Below are 23,665 nucleotides of genomic sequence, written 5' to 3' on the forward strand. Positions count from 1 at the left end.
GTGAGCACCGACAATGGCCACAATGCCGGGGAATGGCACCTGTAAATTAATTCTCTTCTCTTGCAGCCTGAGATCATGTCCTTCTTTTGGCTCCCTCCAGTTCTGATAAAAAATCTCACTCTTAGATTTGTTAATTTTTGCGGATGAAGCCAAAGAGAAACGATCACAGCACTGCAGAGCTCTGCTAATTGAGGCATTGTCAGAGAGGAGCAGGGTGACGTCATCCATGTATAGAGATGTCTTTACCTCTCCTCCCCCACTTCCAGGCACTGGTATCCCATTAATGGCCTGATCCTGGCGCAAGGCACAGGCTAAGGGCTCCATAGCCAAAACGAATAACAAGGGGGATAATGGGCAGGCCTGCCTCACCCCTGAACAGACTTCAAAGGGGTGTGATCTATTGCCATTAACCATTACTCTGCTGTTGCTACCTGTGTACAGCAGGTTAATCCACTTTCTCATGATGGGGCCAAAATTCATGTGCTCAAGTACCAATTTTAAGTACTGCCGGTTTAGGCGGTCAAAGGCCTTTTCTAGGTCTACACCTAAAATGCACAGAGGGAGGGAGCGATCCTCTGAGTACAGACAGACATCCCTCAACAAGGCCAGGTTGTCGCTCATCAGGCGTCCTGCTATCCCACAAGTCTGTTCTTTCCCTACCAGTGAGGCCACTACATTTTGTAGGCGCAGGAAAAGGGCTTTGGACAGGATCTTAGTGTCCACGCCTAACAGGCTGAGGGGTCTCCAGTTCTTTATGTCATTCTTTGCTCCTTTCTTAAACAAGAGAGAGATAGTGCCTTCTCTTAAGGAGTCAGGCAGCAATTCTGTCTTATAGCTTTCCTCGAATAGGAGCAGTAGCGGATCCTGAAGCAGATCCCAAAAGGTGCAATAAAATTCTTTAGGGAGCCCGTCAGCACCCGGAGTTTTCCTCTTCTGTAAGCTCTCCATAGCCTGTCTCAGCTCTTCTATTGTCAAATCCCTCTCAAGTACTTCCCTATCTTCTTCACTCAAAACGTTTTCTAGCTTTGAGGTAAAAAAATGAATTTCTTCATCCTTTACCTCTGTAGAGCTGTACAGTCTTGAGTAGAAGGCCTTGGTGCAGGAGAGGATAGCACTCGGCTCTGTTCTCTCTCGTCCCTCCTCATCAACTACACTTTCCATGACAGACTTGGAGCCTACCACTTTCCTGAAAAAGAAGCGAGTACACTTCTCATTTTCTTCCAAGAACTGCACTCTGCTTCTTAACAGCACTCCTCGACTACTTTAATAATAATTAATAATAATTGCTTACACTTATATAGCACTTTTCTGGACACTCCACTCAAAGCGCTTTACAGGTAATGGGGACTCCCCTCCACCACCACCAATGTGCAGCATCCACCTGGATGATGCGACGGCAGCCATAGTGCGCCAGAACGCTCACCACACATCAGCTATCAGTGGGGAGGAGAGCAGAGTAATGTAGCCAATTCATAGAGGGGGATTATTAGGAGGCCATGATGGGGTAAAGGCCAGGGGGGAAATTTGGCCAGGACACCGGGGTTACACCCCTACTCTTTTCGAGAAGCGCCCTGGGATTTTTAATGACCACAGAGAGTCAGGACCTCGGTTTTACATCTCATCCGAAGGACGGCGCCTGTTTACAGTATAGTGTCCCCGTCACTGTACTGGGGCATTAGGACCCACACAGACCGCAGGGTGAGCGCCCCCTGCTGGCCCCACTAACACCTCTTCCAGCAGCAACCTTAGTTTTTCCCAGGAGGTCTCCCATCCAGGTACTGACCAGGCTCACACCTGCTTAGCTTCAGTGGGTTGCCAGTTGTGAGTTGCAGGGTGATATGGCTGCTGGCGCAATACTTTCTTCGGCTATGCTCCGGATGTCCTTTTTTAAAAGGGTGATATCCTCGAGCACAGCGGAGCCACTGTGCAGCATCGTGTAGAGACGCTGCAGCTGCCTCTGTTTCCTGGCTAGCACTCCTCTCCATCTGGCAGCAGCCTTCCTTCCCTCAGCCATGAAAAAGGCCTTTGTCCTCATCTTCACCTCCTCCCACCACTCTCCTACTGACCCGTACAGACACTGCAAGGACAGCCACTGTGATAGTTTCTCCTTGTAGCGGGATACTACCCCCTCGTTCTCTAGCAGCTTAGTGTTGAGTTTCCAGAGGCCTGGGCCAAAGACAGTCCCGCCCTGGAGTTCCACTCTACACCCTAAAGCCTGATGATCTGAGAAGAAGACAGGCTGAAGAGTGACCCCAACAACTTTCCCTCTCTCTGAGACAAAGCAATAGTCAATTCTGGAGCTGCTATTCCTCCTTGACCATGTATATCCTGCTGTTGTGGGATATATACATCTATATGTGTCTGAGAGTTTAAAGTCTTGAACTAAGTTTTGCAGGGCCAGTGAGCTGGAATCCAATTTTATCGGAGAGCTAGACTGCCTGTCTGTGTGCTCTAAGATACAATTAAAATCCCCTCCCACTATCACGTCTGTGCTACTTAACAATAGGGGGGAGAGTGCCTTGAGTAGCTCCACCCTTCCTCCCACGTCAGTAGGACAATACACATTGATTAGCCGCAGGTTAACGGTCCCCCATTCCACATCCACACACAGCAACCTGCCATCTATGACCCTCTGAATACTTTTCAATTTGAAAGCCCATCCTTTGAAAAGAATGGCCACGCCAGAGGCTCTGTTGTTATTGTCCCCTGACCAAACAGAAGGCCCTTTATCCCACCTATCTTCAAAGCTTTTATACCTCTCTTGATAGGCTAAAGCACACTCCTGCAACATCAACACATCTCCCTCTCTCTGCTGGAGGTAATCAAAGACACACTGACATTTAACTCTGTCATTGATACCTCTGGTGTTAAGAGAAATTATGTTTAGAGCCATATTACATAAGAAAGTGGAACCAGTCTTTACAAAACAAATTTCTCTTCGGTCTCACCTGTTACCTTTTCTTTTTCTTTTTCTTCTTACCAATTTCCTGCCAGCCATCCTCTGAATGAGCCTTCATCAGGGTGGCAGCAGTAAAAGCGTTCACGGAGTCCATTTCAAGGAAGGGGGTAGAAGGAGGGGTGGAGGGGTTCCTGCTGTCCCCATCGCCATGCTCTCCTTCCTCCTCGCTCGGGGAGAAAACAGAGTCATTTTTCCTTTTCCTCAAGTCCAGCTCCTGGGAGCACTGAGGGGAAAGGGGTGCAGGCTATGCACCAGTCTCCTCTTCCCCCTCACCCACCAGCTGTTGCAGATCCTCCGTGATGGACTGGATGGAGGAGAGGAGGGCATCTGTAGCACTTGCAGAGTCTGAGAAAAGCAGCTCCGCTGAATCCTGGGTATCGTCGCTGGACCCGCTCTACCGGGGGGCCCCACACTGGCCCTCGTTTTGAGGAGCAGGAGTGGGGGAGGGGTCCTCGCTGTTCTCGGGGGTTTTCAAACCCTCGTGCTTGTCTGGTGCAGTCTGCGGTTGTGGGAGCGTAGTGGATTTCTCTTCCACCAGCCCCGGAGCCACAGCAGGACTGATCCTGGCTGGAGGCTGAGAGTCTTTGTCCAACAAGGGTTCTTTGTTTGACTTGTTGTTTGCTTTGGCTTTTCGGGCCGGTTTGGCTGAAACAAGCACTGCCTCATCCTTTCTCATTTTGAGTTTATTGGCGTAGGCGTGAGGGCAGTTCTTAAAAACGTGTCCTTCCGAGCCACATAAATTGCACTTTGGCAGCATTGAACAGTCAGAGGCTAAATGTCCCTGTTTGCCACAGGTCTTGCAGCATTTCACAGTGCAGGACGATGCCAGGTGTCCCACAGCACCACAGCGCCGACACACCTTTGGTTGTCCCACATAAAAAACATAGCCATTGCAGGCGCCCAGCCGGATTGTAGAGGGCAGGTGCCTTAAGCTTCCATTTACATTGTCCGGTAGCAAGCGAACCTCGAATTTCCTTGCTCCTGTTTTTATACCGTCAACATCTCTAACCTCAGTTCCATGGTGGACGGTGCAGTACTGCTTAAGCCAGGTGTGAATGTCCTCCGTCTTTGCCAGTTCCGAGAACATTACAACATGCACCGTTTTCCTCTCTCTCTGTGTCAGAGGCTGCAAGCTGATCTTCTCAAGGGCAGGAACTTTCCCTCTTTTTGCCTCAAACACATCCACGCATTGTTCAAACAGAGAATAGGTAGCAAAAACAACCTCAAATGCTTTCTGACCTGGGAGAGCGAAGATGAAATCCAAGTGCCGAGGTTCAAAGCCAAGTTCCTTCTGTAACACTTTTCTGCTGAACTGCATACGATCCATGAAGAGGTCATCCAAAAGCTCAAAACGTACAGCATTCTTGCGGGATCCAAAGGTTGCCATCTCAAACTGCAAAACAAACACTGCTTCCACAAAACAAGAAAACAATCCAACTACTCCAACTACAGGCTGATCAAGGTATCTCCCCTGCCAGGTAAGCCGAGAGCCGCAGGCGATGAGCCCAGAGCTGAACGGGCCCCACTGGCTCGTTTGGTGCATTGCCAACCACGACCGGCAGGGCAGAGGCCTTGAAGGCAGCCTGGGCTCCTGCAGCTGTCCAGCCACGCACTCTGGTTTCTCTTCATCTCGTACAAATCTTTTGCCTTTTACTAAAGATTTCCATGGAGAGGAGCATGAATGAGTTCCACACAATTTTTGTGCTTCCCTGCCTTCGGGTGGGGCGCAGCTGGGCTGGTCAAAGAGAGAAAACAAAACCGCTCACAATCGCTCTTATTACGGCGACTGTGGCCGTCTGCTCTCCGAGTCCTCGGTCTCCGCCTGTCTGATTGGCGCTCTTTTCTTTGGGGGGCGGGAAGTGTCCGGCCGCAAATATGAAGCATTACAGCAACGACATGCCATGAGACGATTGATAACGATTTCCATAGGATCCCCGCGGTTGCCTGGCAACCGTCAGCTTTGCGCAGTGGCAGTATCGTAGCCTGTGAGGTTTAGCCGAGGCGCGATTATTGCTAGTTGAAAACTTTTCCCAATACCCCGCTTCCGCCGGTTTGCAATACAATCGGCGAAAGCAATTTTTGACAGTCTCGTCAGAGACTGAGCAAGGTGTTTAAAGACAGATTTTGTCATGGTAACATCATGGTAGAAAGAAATGAGCTTGTTACGTCTCAACAGAAACGCTCTTTAGCTCTTTCAGCTTTATGCAGAGAACAGCGTCTGTCGAGATCACTTTTGAGTCAGCGCGAAACGCCTTGTGCTGTCAGTTTGATTTCATATTGCTCGTAGCGGCGCCCGGCTTTTGTCTGTCAAACGTTAGGTTGCGCTTCTTCATGCTGCATCGTCGGCATGAGTGGAAATTTTTAAATGTCTGTACTTACTGCGCCCCATAAGAAATTGTTTGTCCCCGTTCAAAAGAGATTGTGCGATGTCCTGCAGCGTTCGCAAAGCAAACCTTTGACAGTTTGAAAAGAGGAATTTACACTGCTTCCTGTGCGTGCAGTAGTTACAAAGTTGAACGTCTTTACACGATCTGCTGCAGTTTTCAGTGGGCGGGCTTTGTCAGATGGCTTGGAAAAACGCACTGTGTTTCGGCTCGGGAAACATCATGAGCAGTGTCCTGCATGTTTTCTGTGTATAGCTGTCTTTTAACGCATACAGAATTCATTCGAAATCATTGATTTCGCCAATTAACAAGGGTCCCTTTTTGAACCTGCGAGAAGCATTCTTTCAATGTAACAGATTTACTCCGAGGAAAGGCAGCATGACATTGAGAGTAGCTCAAGCTTTCAGCACCCGTATCGGACTGCGTGTATGCAGACACCGCTCAGAATCCCCTGTAAGATTCTCCCTCAGTTCCGTTGTGCAGTGCTTTACCTCTTTCAAAAGGCTTCACTTTCCTAGTCACATTCCAAGGCTCATCGAACCCGGGCTGTTTCCTCCATTGGTATAGTATTGCAGTGAGACAGCACGATGCCTGCAAGACTATGTCACGCTAAACGCCACAGATTGTGTTTGTCCGTTCGTGTCAGTCGTCCTGCAGCCACGGGAAGTGGGACACAAACATGCTGCAATGCTTTCAGGACGTTAGGATTTGTTTGTGCAACATCCGAGAAGAGTACTTGTGGCTTGAATGTGAACTGTACGTGCCCGCCCCCTTTCCTCTGTAGTGCATGAGTTCCTCCCGGCATGCCCTTCGTCATTGTTCTGTCATCTTGTATTTAAAGGGTTGTATTTCTGCTACTGAAAATAAGCAACGGTTTTCTCACAACGCCCTTTGTTCCCGACGGAGCCCTTGTCTGTCATGAAATTCTTCAAAACCTCAAGCTAGAAGAAGAAGACGACAAATATGAAGCGTTACAGCAACGACATGCCATGAGACGATTGATAACGATTTCCATAGGATCCCCGCGGTTGCCTGGCAACCATCAGCTTTGCGCATTGGCAGTATCGTAGCCTGTGAGGTTTAGCCGAGGCGCGATTATTGCTAGTTGAAAACTTTTCCCAATACCCCGCTTCCGCCGGTTTGCAATACAATCGGCGAAAGCAATTTTTGACAGTCTCGTTAGAGCGTGACATAGTCTTACATGTCTAACTGCAATACTATACCGCTGGAGGAAACAGCCCGGGTTCAATGAGCCTTGGAATGTGACTAGGAAAGTGAAGCCTTTTGAAAGAGGTAATGTCGATGCTTTTTTAACAGAGTACCAAAAAAGCGTCTTTTTTGAAGGCCTGGGCACTGAGCATTGTTGGTTCAGTGGTAGAATTCTCGCTTCTCACGCGGGAGGCTCTGGTTCGATTCCCAGCCAAAGCAGTGGCTTTTGCAGCGAGCGGCTCCATCACTTGCATCCCCTTGCAACTCGCAACTGAAAACCCACTGAAGCTAAGCAGGTGAGCCAGGTCAGTACCCGGATGAGGGTGAGCTACAGGGAAAAACAAAGTTTCCAGCTGGAAGCGGTGTTAATGGTGCCGGCGGGGGGGCGCTCACCCTGAGGTCTGTGCGGGTCCCAATGCCCCAGCATAGTGACGGAGATGCTGTGTTGTAAAAGGGCGCTGTCTCTTGGATGAGATGTAAAACTGAGGTCACAGCGCTCTGTGGTCATTCAAAATGACCACCAAAACCTTTGACAAAAGCTCTTGGTAATTGATGGTCTTCAATAATGCTTCTCCTTTAGGTACATTTTAAATCAGCTGAAAAATGCTGTGAAATGGGGGGTCACTTCACGCCAGTGTAGGATTTGGGTTACAAGAACTATAAAACTGCACGAGAAAGCCCGTACACTGAATTACACGGCTTTCAATTCAAAGGAGGGCAAAAGAAATTCCCTGAGTTCGATTTTTTGCAGCACAGAGAGGATTGCTGTCGTGAGGCTGGTTAGCTCAGTTGGTTAGAGCTAATAACACCAAGGTTGTAGGTTCGAGTCCCGTACGGGCCAGGTCCTTTTCTCCTCTCTTACAAAAGCTGTTAGGTTCCTTTCCGTGGTGAGATGGGTTGTCATGCAACGCTGCTACATAGTGCCGACAGACAATTAAATGACAAAAATGAAGAGAGTTAAAGCAGCTGGAAAGATTTTCTTACAACTTTTGAGCTGACACAGTTTTGGAAAATGTTTTCTTCACGCTGCACTGTACCACATGGGCAGCCAAGAGTCTCCAAAACAAAACAGAATTGACAGTCATATAATGTCCATTAACCCCGGTTTTAACACAGCATCATGTCTGCCATCATAAGAATATGAGTCCAATATTTTAGAATATAGTCAGAATGTCTTCTAACCTTACCTGTGGTGTCTTTAATCCCTATTGCTCAATGCATGATGTACGTACTGCATACATGTGTCTTGAGAATGAGGAATGGGCCCCTGAGACATTTACCTGTTTCACAAATGATCGTATTTTACTAGAGATTCTGTTTGGGATTCAGATGTGCATTCGGACAGCAATTCCTTTCAAGAAATGATACATTCTGGATGAGGTCAAAGGTGCTGGAACACTGTATTTAGGATGTATTTGCAGTGATTGTGTCTCCTGCTTCAACGCAGTGATATATAGATGTGCTCCTGTAATTTATTGGTACATGCCCAGGGCAGTAAGTTGTCTGAGGATTTATTTCCAGACGGCATAGAGCAGTGAAGCAGTGAAGTAGTGCAACACACTGGATCATTATATTATTAGAATCTATTCTACTTAAATTATTACATTATACACAACTTGAGCTCTCAGCACCGTACTGAGCCCAGGTGTTTTTCTAAAGCTGTCAGGTGCAGTTCATTTACATGAAGGAAATCTCTTACTGGGTACGATTACAATGCAGTAAGTAGCACAGACTACTTAGGGAGTAGGCTGATGTGTTTAAAAACAACCAGCGCCAGGCAGGAGTCGAACCTCCAAACTCCTAATCCATAGTCAGACACATTATCCATTGCACCACTGGCCCTCGTATGACACTGCAGGGCTGTAATCCAGTGAGCTTAGCACTGCAACTAGTAAAATATTACCCCCGGTCCATTCTTTTCCAAAAGTGAGAAACACCTGTTTTCTACATTTTGTCTGTTTTAAAACCATATCTCTTTAAACCAAACCAAGAGTTTGTCTTTTGCACTGATATTCTGATTCATTTCGATTTCAAAGAAAAAAAAAACATTACCTTCCAAAGCATCATAAAATTGTCCCTTCCTCCAGACTCTACTTCTCTCTTGTAGTAGTACAGCAGAACTTTCCAGGTGAGAAGATCACAGAGTCCGAAATGAGCTTCCTCCATCAAGCAAAGTACCTGAACTTGACTCTGTCATCATAAAAGCGCCTGGAGTGTGGAATGATGGCGCACGGAGGGTCCACATACTGTGGATCCCTCAGTGATCTTCCGCGTGTTCAAACCGCCAGCGTGTGACTCCCCTATCCCCCTGACCTCATTGCTCTGCTCTCGCCTCTGTGCAGCTGAGCCCGACTCATGGTAAAGTGGAAAAAAATATGCCCTCAACGTGAGATTTACTCTGGAGTGAGGATAGTTGTTACCTTCTTATCGTTGAAACGGATGTATGTGATGTGGCGACTAGGTTCTTCTCCATTAGCAGGCTTAAGGTTAAAGAAAAAAACATTGCTGACTTCTTTTTTTTTTGCCAGCCGCGAGCGCTGATTAGCGAGGTTTGTATTTCATGTTTTGCAAGTTGCATCCATTTTAAGAAAAACAAGTCGTTCAAGACAGGAAATGAATACTTGCATTTAATTAAGTCTAGACGTATGCGGTTGTCCATAATGACCAGTTCTGTTCGAGAACACAGAACAAAAAAAGGCACCGCTGGGATTCGGACCCAGGATTTTCTGTTTACTAGACAGGCGCTTTAACCAACTAAGCCACGGCGCCCCGGGAGTGCTGTCCTTTTGCAGGCACTTGGACACACCACTCAGACACATCTGCATTCGGTGTGTGCTCCGCCTGCTCGCTGAGCAAGTTGCCACCTTTACATACAATAGCAACATCGACACCAAGAGAAAGGATGACAAATGGCTTTTATCTGGAACTTTTCATGTCCAAGGAGCTCAATGTGCTTTCTGTGTACAACAGGGCCACTGAACTCCACACTGGCCACTGAACCACAGCAGTGGCTTGCTGGCTTGACATCTCCCAAGGAAAATGTTGAAATCGCATGTGGAACAGGAAAATGACCCTCGAGTATGAGGGAAAAAAAAGAAAAAGATCAACTGGAGTGCGCCAACCCATGTCAGGACAGCCCAGTTTCCTAGACGAGGTGGCCGAGTGGTTACTGTATGCTGAGTCTAAAGACAGTTTCACCCGTTTTCTGATTGCTCGGTTCTGTACCAGTGCAGACATGTCAAACAGTGAATGGCTGTACCTCTATTGTATCCGTGCTCAATGAATGAAATCGGTAACAAATAAATATATGTCTAGTTATACGAAAAACGAGTGGTTTATCGACTCATCTTCATTTGCAGATTTAGAGGCAGCTTCGATATTCGTTTTACAGACGGGGTTTTTTTGGATTATGGGTCACACACATGCCACAGCAACAAAACATCTCTAGAGATGAGGCTATAGATCACCTTTCCATCCTGCAGGTTTTCCTCCCAAAGCCTACGCACCAACGGCGACCCCTGCTGGCCGGGAGAGCAAAAGCTTACAGCACCTGGTATTCCCAGGCAGTCTCCCATCCAAGTACTAACCAGGCCCGACGCTGCTTAGCTTATGAGATCAGACGAGATCGGGCGTGTTCAGGGTGGTGTGGCCGTAAGCGAAAGCCCCGGCGCCTGACTCGCTACTTGAAGCTGTGTGTGGCGGGGGTTCCGTGCCCACCGAGCGGGACTGAAGGATCGTTCGTGTGCAACTCTTTGGAAAGGAGCTGCTTTCCAAATCGCATTGCGTGCCTGGATGTTGGCGAATGCGCTCCCTTGTGTTGGCTCGTCCCGCACTGGAGGAGGACAAACAATCTGCACGGAGGAGCACCAGGCAAGTCTTCACCAGACAAAAACCTCCAGTGCACAGCACTCTGGAAACATTTCGGGGCTTTCGCGTGTTTATTTCAGCACGTAAAGCGCACCGGTCCAACACGTCGGCCGGGCGCGCGGCGCCTCCGTCCTCTTGTGGCCTTGCGGCGTCAGAGCAAGAGGCTCCTTCTCGCTGCCCTTCAGCTGTGTTGCAGGGCCCCGAGAGGGAACCCGGAGCGCGCACTTTGTGGGGGGCGGGGGACCGCGTTCGCGCTCTGCCCCCGGTCTCTTGCGCGAGTACTAAATCTCACGGACAGGGGGGCCTCGTCATTGATTGTTACAGGTGAGACGGGGATTAGGAGGAGACCCCGACTGATGTGTAAAGGGGAGCACTAACACCAGAGGGACACCCCCGGCATCTCTTTTTGAGAGACGCCCTGGGGTTTCCTAATGGCCAAGGAGGGTCGGGACCTAGGTTTGACGCCTCCCCCGAAGGACGGCGCCTGTTTGTGCAGCAGAGTGTCGCCATCAGGAGGCTGGGGCATAAGAGAGCCACACAGCCCGCAGGGTGAGCGCTCCCTACTGGTCCCAGTCACACCTCTTGCAGGAGCAGCAGCAACCGGAGCTTTTCCGGGGTGGAATCTCCCATCCGGGTGCCGGCCAGGCTCACACCTGCTGGGCTGCCCCGGGGGTGAGCCCAGTCGAGAGTCGCAGGGCCAGATCTAGTCACCGGGGAGAAACGATACAAGTGAAGGATTGCTCGGCTCTCGGCACTTGAAAAGACCGACAAATGTCTCGTTCCCGCCGGAGCTGAATGTACCCGCATGTGTGGTGTCGTCTTCTTCCCCCGCCCCGCTGTGTTTGCTGTATTGTCTCTGAAGCCGGCCCCCCCGAGACGAGACGGGCTGTTCCTGTGCCCCAATTAACACTTTACAGGTGCCATTCCCCGGCATTGTGGCCATTGTCGGTGCTCACACGCGATAAGATAAGGCGGAGGAGAGCGGGGCATGCCCAGCGGCAGACATTCAAGGAGGGGGCAGTGCGAGGTGAGGTGAGGTGCGACACGCCGGAGCCCCGACGCAGCTAATGCGGAGCACTTGTTGGACTGGCATCGAAAGGACGTGTGCGCACGGAGCGAGCCTTCCCTGCGGCGGAGCGCGGGAACTTTCTCCCCCCCTCCCGCTGCAGGAGTTGTGTGCGCTGCAGCGGTGCCGAGAGAAAAGCACAGAAGGCAGCAGGCTCTGGAGAGCAGGTAAGAGACGGAGCCTTGTGGGCAGGCGAGCAGGCCCGTTTTTTGGAAATTGCTGAAAAGGTTTGTTCGGTGTGTGGCAGGCGCACGTCGCGAGCTTGCGTGGCGATCTGCCGGTCTGGAGTTATGCAAATGAGGCCGAATTGCATCCCGGGACATGCTGCGAATGCGCAACGGCGACTGCAGGCTTCTCCTTTCCCGGTACTATAAAAACGCTAAATCGCTTGGACCCGCTGCCATGGAAAGCAGTTCTTCAGATTACCATACATTCTGCGTTCGCACCTCTGGTGCTCTACTTATGCCTTTGAAAACCTAATGAATAAAGCTGAAAGAACCGACACGATATGTAGGTGCTCGTAAAGCACGCAGTAAAGAACTGTTAACAGCAAGGGTTTCAGTGGGTTAACTGAGGAGAAGGCGTGATCGCTAATTGTTGACTTTTTATTTGGTGTTAGAAACACTCTTACTGTGCATGACGTGCAACAAATGTAGCCACAGAAATTGCATCACGCTTTCATGTATGCTATTGCAGACACCAACGTTGCCTAGATAGAAAACCGAAATAGCCGTGGGTTTGCTTGCTGGTCTGAAGGATCTCTCTTCGAATCTCTATCATTTGTCAATTGAAGTAAAAGGCGCTGCAATCTGATACGTTCAGAATCAAACCCGCAGCTGTTGTTCGACTTTATTTCTTGACTAATTACAACTGAGTGTCGCATGAGCAGTTACGTAAACTTGTCTGATATATTTGAACACAAATGCCGTTCTTCAATTAAAACTAACAGTACATTGTCAGGGACATTCAGTTCTATACAAACAAGAGACAGACAAGAGAATATTTCTACCTTTCATGTGGACTACGTGTTGACTTAATGATCGGAATAATTGAAAAGTTCGGGTTCATAGCCGATGCAGTGCGTGCTAATTAGAACAACAGCAACGCTGAGCTCTCAGCACCGTACTGAGCCCAGGTGATTTTCTAAAGCTGTCAGGTGCAGTTCATTTACATGAAGGAAATCTCTTACTGAGTACGATTACAATGCAGTAAGTAGCACAGACTACTTAGGGGAGTAGCCCGATGCGTTTAAAAACGACCCGAGCCAGGCAGGAGTCAAACTTACAATCTCCTGATCCATAGTCAAACGCGTTATCCATTGCGGGACTGCAACCCGGTGAGCTCAGCACTGCAACTAGTAAACTATTACCCCCGGTCCATTCTTTTCCAAAAGTGAGAAACACCTGTTTTCTACATTTTGTCTGTTTTAAAACCATATCTCTTTAAACCAAACCAAGAGTTTGTCTTTTGCACTGATATTCTGATTCATTTCGATTTCAAAGAAAAAAAAACCTACCTTCCAAAGAATCATAAAATTGTCCCTTCTTCCAGACTCTACTTCTCTCTTGTAGTAGTACAGCAGACCTTTCCAGGTGAGCAGATCACAGAGTCCGAAATGAGCTTCCTCCATCAAGCAAAGTACCTGAACATGACTCTGTCTTCATAAAAGCGCCCCTGTAATAAAGAAATTAAATCTGAAATCAACAGGGCAGTTGCCTACTGAAATACAAGAAGTCATCAATTTTAACCTAGCAACACATTAAAGGCTGCATCTATACAAGTACGATTCTAGAAATGCTCACCAGATTACGTTTTAAGAAGGAACTGCGCCTCAGGTTCCGCCGAGATCTTAACTCGGATGGCAGGATTCAGAGTCCGGAGTGCGGACTGATGGCGCACGGAGGGTCCATATACTGTGGATCCCTCAGTGATCTTCCGCGTATTCAAACCGCCAGCGTGTGACTCCCCTGTCCCCGTGACCTCATTGCTCTGCTCTCTCCTCTGTGCAGCCGAGCTCGATTCACGGCAAAGTGAAAAATAAAGGTGCCCTCAACGTGAGATTTACTCTGGAGCGAGGATAGATGTTACCTTTTTATTATTGAACAGGATGTATGTGATGTGGCGACTAGGTTCAATTTTGTATCCTTTTAAAAGATTAAGGACTGGGGTGAGCGTGATTTACCACCCTTTCAGCTAAGAACCCGACGTGCGCACCGTTTAAGCTGCATAGACTCGGTCGTTTAACTCTTCTCTATTAGCAGGGTTAAGGTTAAAGAAAAAAAACATTGCTGACTTCTTTTTTTTTGCCAGCCGCTAGCGCTGATTAGCAAGGTTTGTATTTCATGTTTTGCAAGTTGCATCCATTTTAAGAAAAACAAGTCGCGTTAAAGACAGGAAATGAATACTTGCATTTAATTAAGTCTAGCTGTAGGCGGTTGTCCATAATGACCAGTTCTGTTCAAGAACACAGAACAAAAAAGGCACCGCTGGGATTCGGACCCAGGATTTCCTGTTTACTAGACAGGCACTTTAACCAACTAAGCCACGGCACCCCGGGAGTGCTGTCGTTTTGCAGCCACTTGGACACACCACTCAGACACATCTGCATTCGGTGTGTGCTCCGCCTGTTCGCTGAGCAAGTTGCCACCTTTACATACAATAGCAACATCGACACCAAGAGAAAGGATGACAAATGGCTTTTATCTGGAACTTTTCATGTCCAAGGAGCTCAATGTGCATTCTGTGTACAACAGGGCCACTGAACTCCACAATGGCCACTGAACCACAGTAGTGGCTTGCTGGCTTGACATCTCCCAAGGAAAATGTTGAAATCGCATGTGGAACAGGAAAATGACCCTCGAGTACGAGGGAAAAAAAAGAAAAAGATCATCTGGAGCGCGGCAACCCATGTCTGGACAGCCCAGTTTCCTAGATGAGGTGGCCGAGTGGTTAAGGCAATGGACTGCTAATCCACTGTACTCTGCACGCATGGGTTTGAGTCCCATTCTCGTCACTCTCCATGTCTGACATGTGTGCCCGTGTGCCTTTGGCCCTCCTGTTGTTTGCTCCAGTACTAGAGCCGTACATTTCCTAGCGGTGGCTGAACATGGTATAGTAGGCTAACGTCAGTATCGCGCAGTGACAGTAACAGTATTTACGTGCCGCTGCTGCCAAGTGGCTCTGGTTTGAGACCGCGTTTTCACTTACTTGCAACGGAAACGGAGAAAGCGATTTTTGACAGTCTCTCGAGAGATTGCGCTAGGTGTTTAGAGATAGACTTTGTCAGTTCCCCCTGGGATGATGGCCTCTCAAATAGTTTGTGATTCCTCTAGACGTTTATACACTAGAAGCCTGCTTCATGGCTTAAATCCAAGCTAAGGAAACGAGTTAGAGGTCTGATGCAGAACTGCGAATTCAATGAACGGGAACACTACAGTACATTGCACTGTGTGTGTGAGGAAAGCTGCCCCCTTCTGTCCCTTGTCGACCGAACAGAGGACTGTAAAGGATACCGCCAAGAAACTTTAGGATGCTGGTTGGAATCCAGCTCCAAAGAAGCCCCTTTGGGTGTTATGTCATCAAAAAGTAAGAACAGCGAATCTCCCTTTGATCAAAAGCGCAACAGAACTGTTTTCCGTGGAGCAGGTTTCAGACCCGTAGACCTGTTTTATTCGTAGGGCAGGGCGCATTCCCAAACGCGAATCTCATGTTTTAGAAATGCTTTGGGCGGCGTGAAGTGAAAATAAGAAATGGGCTCCAGATACACATGGAAGCAATCAAGTGTTTAATCCGAGCTGTTTCAAAGACTGCTCAAGAGCTTTCCTTTCACAGAGGCGCAACGATAAATGATGGGGGTGCACCCTTCAATGCGCCTTACGACTCTAGGGAGTGATTGAGACGTACGTAGCGTGTGCTCATTTCCCTCTATTCCCCGTGTTGCAGTGGTAGGATGACATAAATTCCTGCTTCGACACGTAACGGCATTATAATCAAGTGCAGGAGCTGAGGGCTTTAGTTTTGTTTCGTTTTCCATGGCGTTCGTAAGCACGCAAATCAAAGGCAATTCCTGCGTCTAACAGGAATGTAAATGCTTTGGAAAGTGCAGTGTGGTGCAGCTTGTAAAATCCTTATCCACATTTGTGGTTTGTTGATGTTTTTTCTGTCTGCCAAAGTTGCATTTTGACATCCGGACGGGGAGACTTTATCATTTGAACGTGAAGCCAGCCTTAAACCCTCTGAGGCATGTCTGTCTGCCGGCACGTATTTTGTCAAAGGTATTTATTTTTTTTTAACGGAGAGCGACTTTGAAAACGTTTCCGCAGCCACCTCGCATCCTGCCGTGTTAGATTATAGGAGGAATGCGGCGGGGGTGAGCTCGCTGTAGTTGTGGCCGAGTGGTTAAGGCGATGGACTCGAAATCCGTTGAGAACTCCCTGCGCAGGTTTGAATCCTGCCGACTATGGCGTTTGCCACACGTATCCTTGTGCCTCCGCGGCAAAGGTGAAGTGCTGCTTCTCCTTTCCTGGTACTATAAATACGCTAAATAACTTGGCCCTGCTGCCATGGAAATGAGTTCTTCAGATAACCACACATCTTGCGTTCGCACCTCTGGTGCTCTACTTATGCCTTTGAAAACCTAATGAATAAAGCTGAAAGAACCGACACGATATGTAGGTGCTCGTAAAGCACGCAGTAAAGATCTGTTAACAGCAAGGGTTTCAGTGGGTTAACTGAGGAGAAGGCGTGATCGTTAATTGTTGACTTTTTATTTGGTGTTAGAAACACTCTTACTGTGCATGACGTGCAACAAATGTAGCCACAGAAATTGCATCACGCTTTCATGTATGCTATTGCAGACACCAACGTTGCCTAGATAGAAAACCGAAATAGCCGTGGGTTTGCTTGCTGGTCTGAAGGATCTCTCTTCGAATCGCTATCATTTGTCAATGGAAGTAAAAGGCGCTGCACAGAGAGGACCACTGTCATGAGGCCGGTTAGTTCAGTTGGTTAGAGCATGGTGCTAATAACGCCAAAGTCGTGGGTTCGAGCCCCTTACTGGCCAGGTCCTTTTCTCCTCTCTTACCAAAGCTGTTAGGTTCCTTTCCGTGGTGAGATGGGTTGTCATGCAACGCTGCCACATAGTGCCGACAGACAATTAAATGACAAAAATGAAGAGAGTTAAAGCAGCTGGAGAGGTTCTCTTACAACTTTTGAGCTGACACAGTTTTGGAAAATGTTTCCTTCACGCTGCACTGTACCATATAGGCAGCCAAGAGTCTCCAAAACAAAACAGAATTGACAGTCATATAATGTCCATTAACCCCGGTTTTAAACGCAGCATCATGTCTGCCATCATAAGAATATGAGTCCAATATTTTAGAATATAGTCAGAATGACTTCTAACCTTACATGTGGTGTCTTTAATCCCTTTTGCTCAATGCATGGTGTACGTACTGCATACATGTGTCTTGAGAATGAGGAATGGGCCCCTGAGACAGTCATTTGCCTGTTTCACAAATGATCGTATTTTACTAGAGATTCTGTTTGGGATTCAGATGTGCATTCAGACAGCAATCCCTTTCAAGAATGATACGTTCTGGATGAGGTCAAAGGTGCTGGAACACTGTATTTAGGATGTGTTTGCAGTGATTGTGTGTCTCCTGCTTCAACGCAGTGATATATAGATGTGCTCCTGTAATTTATTGGTACAAGCCCAGGGCAGTAAGCAGTCTGATGATTTATTTCCAGACGGCATAGAACAGTGAAGCAGTGAAGTAGTGCAACACACTGGATCATTATATTATTAGAATCTATTCTACTTAAATTATTACATTATACACAACTTGAGTTCATTTTAAAAATTAAAAGGTAATGAAAGGAATGCATTTTCATGAGAAAGATAATACCGATTTTTCATGTGATAATCTTCCTTATATCATGTCGTGCATCATTTGGACACTTTGTGGGCTTGAAATACAAAGAAAATCATGTTCTATGGTACAAGACAAATACAAAACTTAAGTTTTTATTTTAATTAGATTTGTTTATTAAGCATAAGCAATCATTTATTACATTAATATATGTGAAAATGACATTTTAGCACCATAATATTACATACAGGTCTCTAGCTTCAACACAGTGATATATATATATATATGCTCAGTGATTTATTGGTACATGCCCAGGACAATAATCAGAATTAGTATTTATTTCCATACGGGCTACAGGTAGTGTTGTGAAATACTTCAACACACTGGATCGCAGATTTAGACCCCCTGCACTCTTACTCCTTAAAAACCAAAGAAATGAAGATATGTAGCAATCACATTGTAATAGGGGTGACAGTGACTTAATGCTTATACTAGTGGACTTCTGGTACCTTTAGGGTACGGTGTTCCCTGAAGGGCTCTCAAACCCCGCATTTCAGATGCCTAGCTGTATCGCTGATGTGTTGCACCTCAGAATCACTTTTAAACCTTACCTCTGGTATCTTTAATCCCTATTGCTCAACGCATGGTGAAAGTATTGCATAAATGTGTCTGAAAATGAGCAATGGGCACCTGAGAGACTCATTTGCCTGTTTCACAAATGATCATATTTGACTAGAGATTCTGTTTGGGATTCAGTTGTGCATTCTGACAGCAATCTCTTTCAAAAAATGATTTTACCTTATCGCAGCTTTGCCCTTCTTGCCTCTTTGGACAATATCTCCATCTTGTGGTCGTTGTTGGTAATGTCTAGACAATATCTCCATCTTGTGGTCATTGTTGGTAATGTCTAGACAATATCTCCATCTTGTGGTCGTTGTTGGTAATGTTTTCTTATGCCCTTTTTTATTTCAATTCTCTATTAGTTGATTCTAGAATCTCTACAATAGAGTTGAAAACATCAGTTTTATAGCAGACAATATGACATTATTTATAGTCCAATTAGAAATTTATTACCCTGTTTTTAACATAATAACAAATTAAAATTGATTAAAACTAAGTTTGGAACACCAGGGAACATAAAATGATTTTTAGGAAAACCATGAGGTTCTCTGTGTCCGATGCCTGCAAGGGGAGAAAGCTAGAATCCTTTGATTTTTCAAAATTTGAAAATAAACATTATATAACAACAGCTTTCATTCCTAGGAGTGAAAAACAACCATTTTTGAAGACATATTAGTTTCTAAAACACTACAATAAAGTTAAAAACATCCATTTTATATTACATTATTTTTTGTGAAATAATTAAATTGGCTTATTTCTCTCGCATTAAATTGGCTACAAATGCAAGAATTCAACCAGATATTCTTGTAAAATGTATACTGTTGCATTGCAGTTAGTTAATGAAGTTAGTCCATAGTCAGCAATCTAAACTTTATTGTTAAGCTTTAATAATTGATGTTGTACCAGTAACCTTTAGAAATACTATAGTACTTCACAAATGCTTTGTGTGTTTGGAAATCTTTTGAGTAAAAGCCTTATAAAAATAGGTTTAGTTTTTACAGGACATCACAAAGAAATAGGATGGTATAATTCTTATAATTGCTTAGTGATTGTATTTGGAAGATTATGCACTAAACAGACTTCAGGGATGCCAGTGGATCATTGTGCTATTTGGAATTATTCCAAAAATCAAGTGACCTCTTTGCTGTAGTATTTTTAGTATTATTTATTTAGTATTAATAAAGAATAGATTTATTAAAGTCATGCGATGTGCAAGCGGGATATGTAAAATAATTGAAAATAAAGTTTTTTATTATTGTTATAGAGAAACATGATCAGATTTTCCCTGGTTCAGAAAAAAGACGATTAAAATCTGTAATCTTTCCACTTGTATGTCATCAGACATTAACGAGTACAACCCCCCTCTCTGCCGGAGTGCTGGCTGTGACGAATTAAACCAATTTCACAGGTATTTTCAAAGTAGGAAGTACAGTGTTAACTAGTAGATGGCCTCCTCAATGAAATCGCTTCAACATGCTAATGCGTTGGTGTAACAGTCCGGGCGTGGCAAGCTTCCAATGTCAACTCGACTCGATTGGAAGACAATGAACGTATTTTAGCCCTAAATGAATTAATAGCAAACATGGTTTACATAAAAGACATTTTTCCAAGAAAGTTTATAATAATACGATCTATAGTTGAAATCTGAGCCTAAATATAAAGAAAAAAACATTTTCAGAGAGCAATCACGCTGTGTTTATGTAGAAAAAGCGATTAGGTTTATGAGCAATCTAATTACCTATTCGCTTAAAACGCTATATAAAATAAAGTTTATTTAAAGATGAATGATAAGTGTCGCAGTTTAAATAATTTTTGTAGTAGGGCTTGGACAGATTCCAAGTGCATTTTTGCAATTTACGTTGCATTGTCCAATGTGATGTTGTAATACAGTTTAGAATACAGTAAGTCTAAACTGTATCAGCTTTATTTATGGGTTGCAATTTAGAAAAAGTCAAAAACCGCACTCAAAATGCAATTTAGAGCTTTCTGGCAAGAGGAGACACCCAAATTATAATGTAACATGCCACTGTTTGTGCATGAACAAAGTTATACTGCAATTTTCCTTAGATACGCGATTAAAAAAAATATTTTTTTTGAATCCCCGGCCGAACACATTCCATAAGAATAAGCGCTTTTATACAGTATATCGCCTTTAAACACATATATTTAAACACGCGTTTACGATTTAAATCAAAACGCGATTCAAATCAATATAAATGTTTATTTTGTAACGCATAGGTGACTATTCATTGTTATTAAAAAGACGTAAATTCGATCATGTTGTGATATTTAGAAATATAAATTTGTTTTGATGCGAGTGAGGTTTTATTTAATCTCTGACCAAGGGAAATGTTTCATTTTTTCAAAGAAATGTTTGTTAAAAATTAAAGTCATAGTTCCATGAGATTCAACCACAGACCATGTGACATAGGAGTCAGGAACCTAACCCACAGCACCACCAGCGCAGACACATGCTGAGGGCTGAAAAAGCACTACAGAAACATTATCGACTATAAAATAATGTAATTAGGCACAGAAGAAGTTTACAGCACAGTACAATAATAAATGCTGACCATGACTTTAGAAGCATAAATTACCTTACACTCAATTTAAACACAAGCTGTCTTTAGCCCTCTAAGCTGGTTCATACAGAAATGTAGAGAACCAGGCTCAGAACACACAGCTTCATTAGCGAATACATATGCAGAACAACTAGAGAAGATGTTTTACAGAGGATGGATTTTTAGAAACATCCCATCAGTGACATCACTGAAGTCAACTCCTAGGTAACTGTCGTGTGGATAGTTTCACAAGAATCAGACAAAGGTTTAAGCATCGCTTATTTTAGATAAAACTGCAAAAAAACAACAACAACCCATAATGTACTTCTTTGCGGCTCTGTTTGCCCAAATCATATATTCACAACGTGAAATTAGAAAATAATATTACATAACCAAAAACCGCAATATGGAAACAGAACCTGTGTAATTGTTGACAGAAGATGTACTCGTAACATTTTTACAAGACGAACTACAACATTTAAAAAATGACTTGTATGTACTTGATATCTCTAATCAATCCACTGCACTGCATTAAAACAAAACGAAAACTAAAACGCCCTGGGCATACCGTTTCGCGCTTCTTATCAGTTGCTCAAAAGCAATTTGACCGTATGAAATGCATAATATAAACCTAGAAACATATACGTGAGGAGTATTTACGTAGTATCGGTGTCAAGACATACCTCTCAAATACTGTAAATCAAGTTAAAAATATCTCAAGACCGATTCTGGTCATAATGAAACCATGTTTCGTGTATGTTTTCTTTAAAGTACCGAGACCAGCCATATACTGTATGTTTATGTTCCAAAATTAATATCGTTTATGGCCTTCACACGTGTTGCAGTATGCTCCTATTCTTTTTATGCTCAGGCACTAAGATTTCCCTTCAGTGGTAAAATTCCATATAAATATTCAATACTTAAACGGGCACAGTTAAGACATTAAATATACATATACATATACATATACAAACTGTATACAGTACAGTTTGCATACGGTAATATGTTTATGTTCCTAAATCAACCTCTTTTATGAGCATGTGAAAGGCATGGTGAATCGATTCTCAAAAATTACTGTACTTTGCATGATTGGAAAAAAATGCGTGATTGCGAAATGCTGTGGTGTTACTTTTACAAAGACGGTCAATGAAAAAAATAATGTGGACCAGGGCAATACTTTGAGTTTACAGCTTGTCCAAGTTCATTTATTATTAATACTATTAGTAATATCTTCATTAAAGACTTTGATGGCTACAGCTCAAACATGAGAAGTTGAGCTTTATTAGCTCCACCTTGCGGAAATTCCGGATACTATTATTTTGCTAGCGGTATTTACCGGTAACTCGCGGTATTTACCGGTAACTTGTGGTAGACTGCGTACAGCGTACGCCCGCGCATTTTGAATGGCTGCATCTGTAGCAATCATATTGTAGCAGACACTCAATTGCCTGTTTCACAAATGATCATATTTAACTAGAGATTCTGTTTGGGATACGGATGTGCATTCTGACAGCAATCTCTTACAAAAAATGATTTTACCTTATCGCAGCTTTGCCCTTCTTGCCTCTTTGGACAATATCTCCATCTTGTGGTCGTTGTTGGTAATGTCTAGACAATATCTCCATCTTGTGGTCGTTGTTGGTAATGTCTAGACAATATCTCCATCTTGTGGTCGTTGTTGGTAATGTCTTCTTATAGATACTTTATTGATCCCGTGAGGGAAATTGCAGTGCAACAGCAGCTTAACACACACAATACAGCCACAGTGTAACAGTTATATAATAATAGTACAATACTGTATATATACTGTATATATATATATGAAACAGAAATAGAAACAGAAACAGGAATCGCTTACTACCTGGAGAATCTCTGTAGGAATATCTAGCATTTATCAATGGAAATAAAAGCTGCTTTAATACAGTGCATGTTCAAACTCAAACCCTCAGCTGCTGCTCTTGTTTGTTTTGGGACAAATTGCAACTGAGCATCGCATGAGCCGTTACGTACCCTTATCTGTTAGGGAATTTCAAGGGAGGAGTTAGGTCAGAATGGGTAGGCTGCAAAACAACAAGTAAAGATTTATTCCAAGATGAAACGTTGTGGCGGTTTTCTTATCTTTTCAGCATGGACTAAACTTTTACGTGTTCCTTATATGCTATATATGTATATATTAGCACCAATGTCGTTCTTAAAAACTAACATGAAATTGTCAGGGACATTCAGCTATATACAAAGACGAGACAGACAAAGTAATAATTTTATATTAACGTGGCCTACATATTGACCCAATGATCGAACTAAGTGACGTGTTCTGATTCAGATCCCCTGCAGTTCATGCCAATTAGAACAATAGCAATGCTGAGTCCTCCCCACCCTACTGAGCACAAATTCAGCTGCTCTCCAGTTCTGTTCTGCATGTTTTATCATTGCAATTGAGCTCGGAGCTGGAGATGATCTCCATACAGTTCTGTGTTAACTAGCCCGCACTTGCGTGCTAATTTACTTGTTGTGGCAGATGCTTTTCTATAGTTCATATACATGACGGCAACCTGTTACCGAGGAACCTGAGAGGTTTAAAAGCCTCACGAACCAGGCAGGACTCGAACCTACAATCTTCTGATCCGAAGTCAGACGCGTAATCCATTACGCCACTGGCCCATAGAACATGCGCTTGCACTCCACCACAGAGAGCTCTACACTGCTACCAGTAGTACACTTCCCCATCTAAATTTTCACAGCAAGAAACTTGTGTTTCCTACTATTTTTATCAGGTTTAAAATATCATCTCCTTAAAACAGAAAAAGTGTTGGTGTGTCATGCTGAAATTCTGATTGATTTTGAATTCAAAGAAAAAAGGTTTTCTTCCAAAACACCGTGAACTTGTCACATCTTGCAGACAATAGGTGTATTCCATGTTGAAAAGAGAAGAAAGAAAACCATGGAGCCTTTTACAGGTGTGAGGCTTCTTCAGGTGTGAGAAGACCTCACGGCCGAAACGCTGTGTTTCCGTTCTTCTCTTTTCAGCATGCAATAAACCTATTACTTGTTCCTTTGCAGCCGAGGCATGCTGACGTAGCTACCCAGCTGAACATCTTGCAGACTCTACAGTACTTCTCTCCTGTAGA

General features: G+C 44.7%; 6 non-coding genes and 1 pseudogene across 6 annotated transcripts; 4 read left to right on the plus strand and 3 right to left on the minus strand.

The window, feature by feature from the left end:
• The first annotated feature begins 4,568 nt into the window (after positions 1 to 4,568).
• Positions 4,569 to 4,685, plus strand: LOC138236692 (U5 spliceosomal RNA). Its single transcript, XR_011188763.1, has one exon. It is a non-coding gene; the product is annotated as a U5 spliceosomal RNA (small nuclear RNA).
• A 230-nt stretch (positions 4,686 to 4,915) lies between these two features.
• LOC138236746 (U4 spliceosomal RNA) lies at positions 4,916 to 5,057 on the plus strand. The gene has a single exon (XR_011188813.1). It is a non-coding gene; the product is annotated as a U4 spliceosomal RNA (small nuclear RNA).
• Positions 5,058 to 6,387: 1,330 nt separating this feature from the next.
• On the plus strand, positions 6,388 to 6,529 carry LOC138236660 (U4 spliceosomal RNA). Its single transcript, XR_011188733.1, has one exon. It is a non-coding gene; the product is annotated as a U4 spliceosomal RNA (small nuclear RNA).
• Positions 6,530 to 9,247: 2,718 nt separating this feature from the next.
• trnat-agu (transfer RNA threonine (anticodon AGU)) lies at positions 9,248 to 9,321 on the minus strand. The gene has a single exon. It is a non-coding gene; the product is annotated as a tRNA-Thr (tRNA).
• A 769-nt stretch (positions 9,322 to 10,090) lies between these two features.
• Positions 10,091 to 10,209, minus strand: LOC138236723 (5S ribosomal RNA; annotated as a pseudogene).
• A 5,656-nt stretch (positions 10,210 to 15,865) lies between these two features.
• On the plus strand, positions 15,866 to 15,947 carry trnas-cga (transfer RNA serine (anticodon CGA)). The gene has a single exon. It is a non-coding gene; the product is annotated as a tRNA-Ser (tRNA).
• Positions 15,948 to 23,125: 7,178 nt separating this feature from the next.
• trnar-ucg (transfer RNA arginine (anticodon UCG)) lies at positions 23,126 to 23,198 on the minus strand. Its single transcript has one exon. It is a non-coding gene; the product is annotated as a tRNA-Arg (tRNA).
• Between the last annotated feature and the right edge of the window lie 467 nt (positions 23,199 to 23,665).

The sequence above is a fragment of the Lepisosteus oculatus genome, unplaced genomic scaffold (genome assembly GCF_040954835.1).
Source record: "Lepisosteus oculatus isolate fLepOcu1 unplaced genomic scaffold, fLepOcu1.hap2 HAP2_SCAFFOLD_93, whole genome shotgun sequence".
In the NCBI taxonomy this organism is placed as follows: Eukaryota; Metazoa; Chordata; class Actinopteri; order Semionotiformes; family Lepisosteidae; genus Lepisosteus; species Lepisosteus oculatus.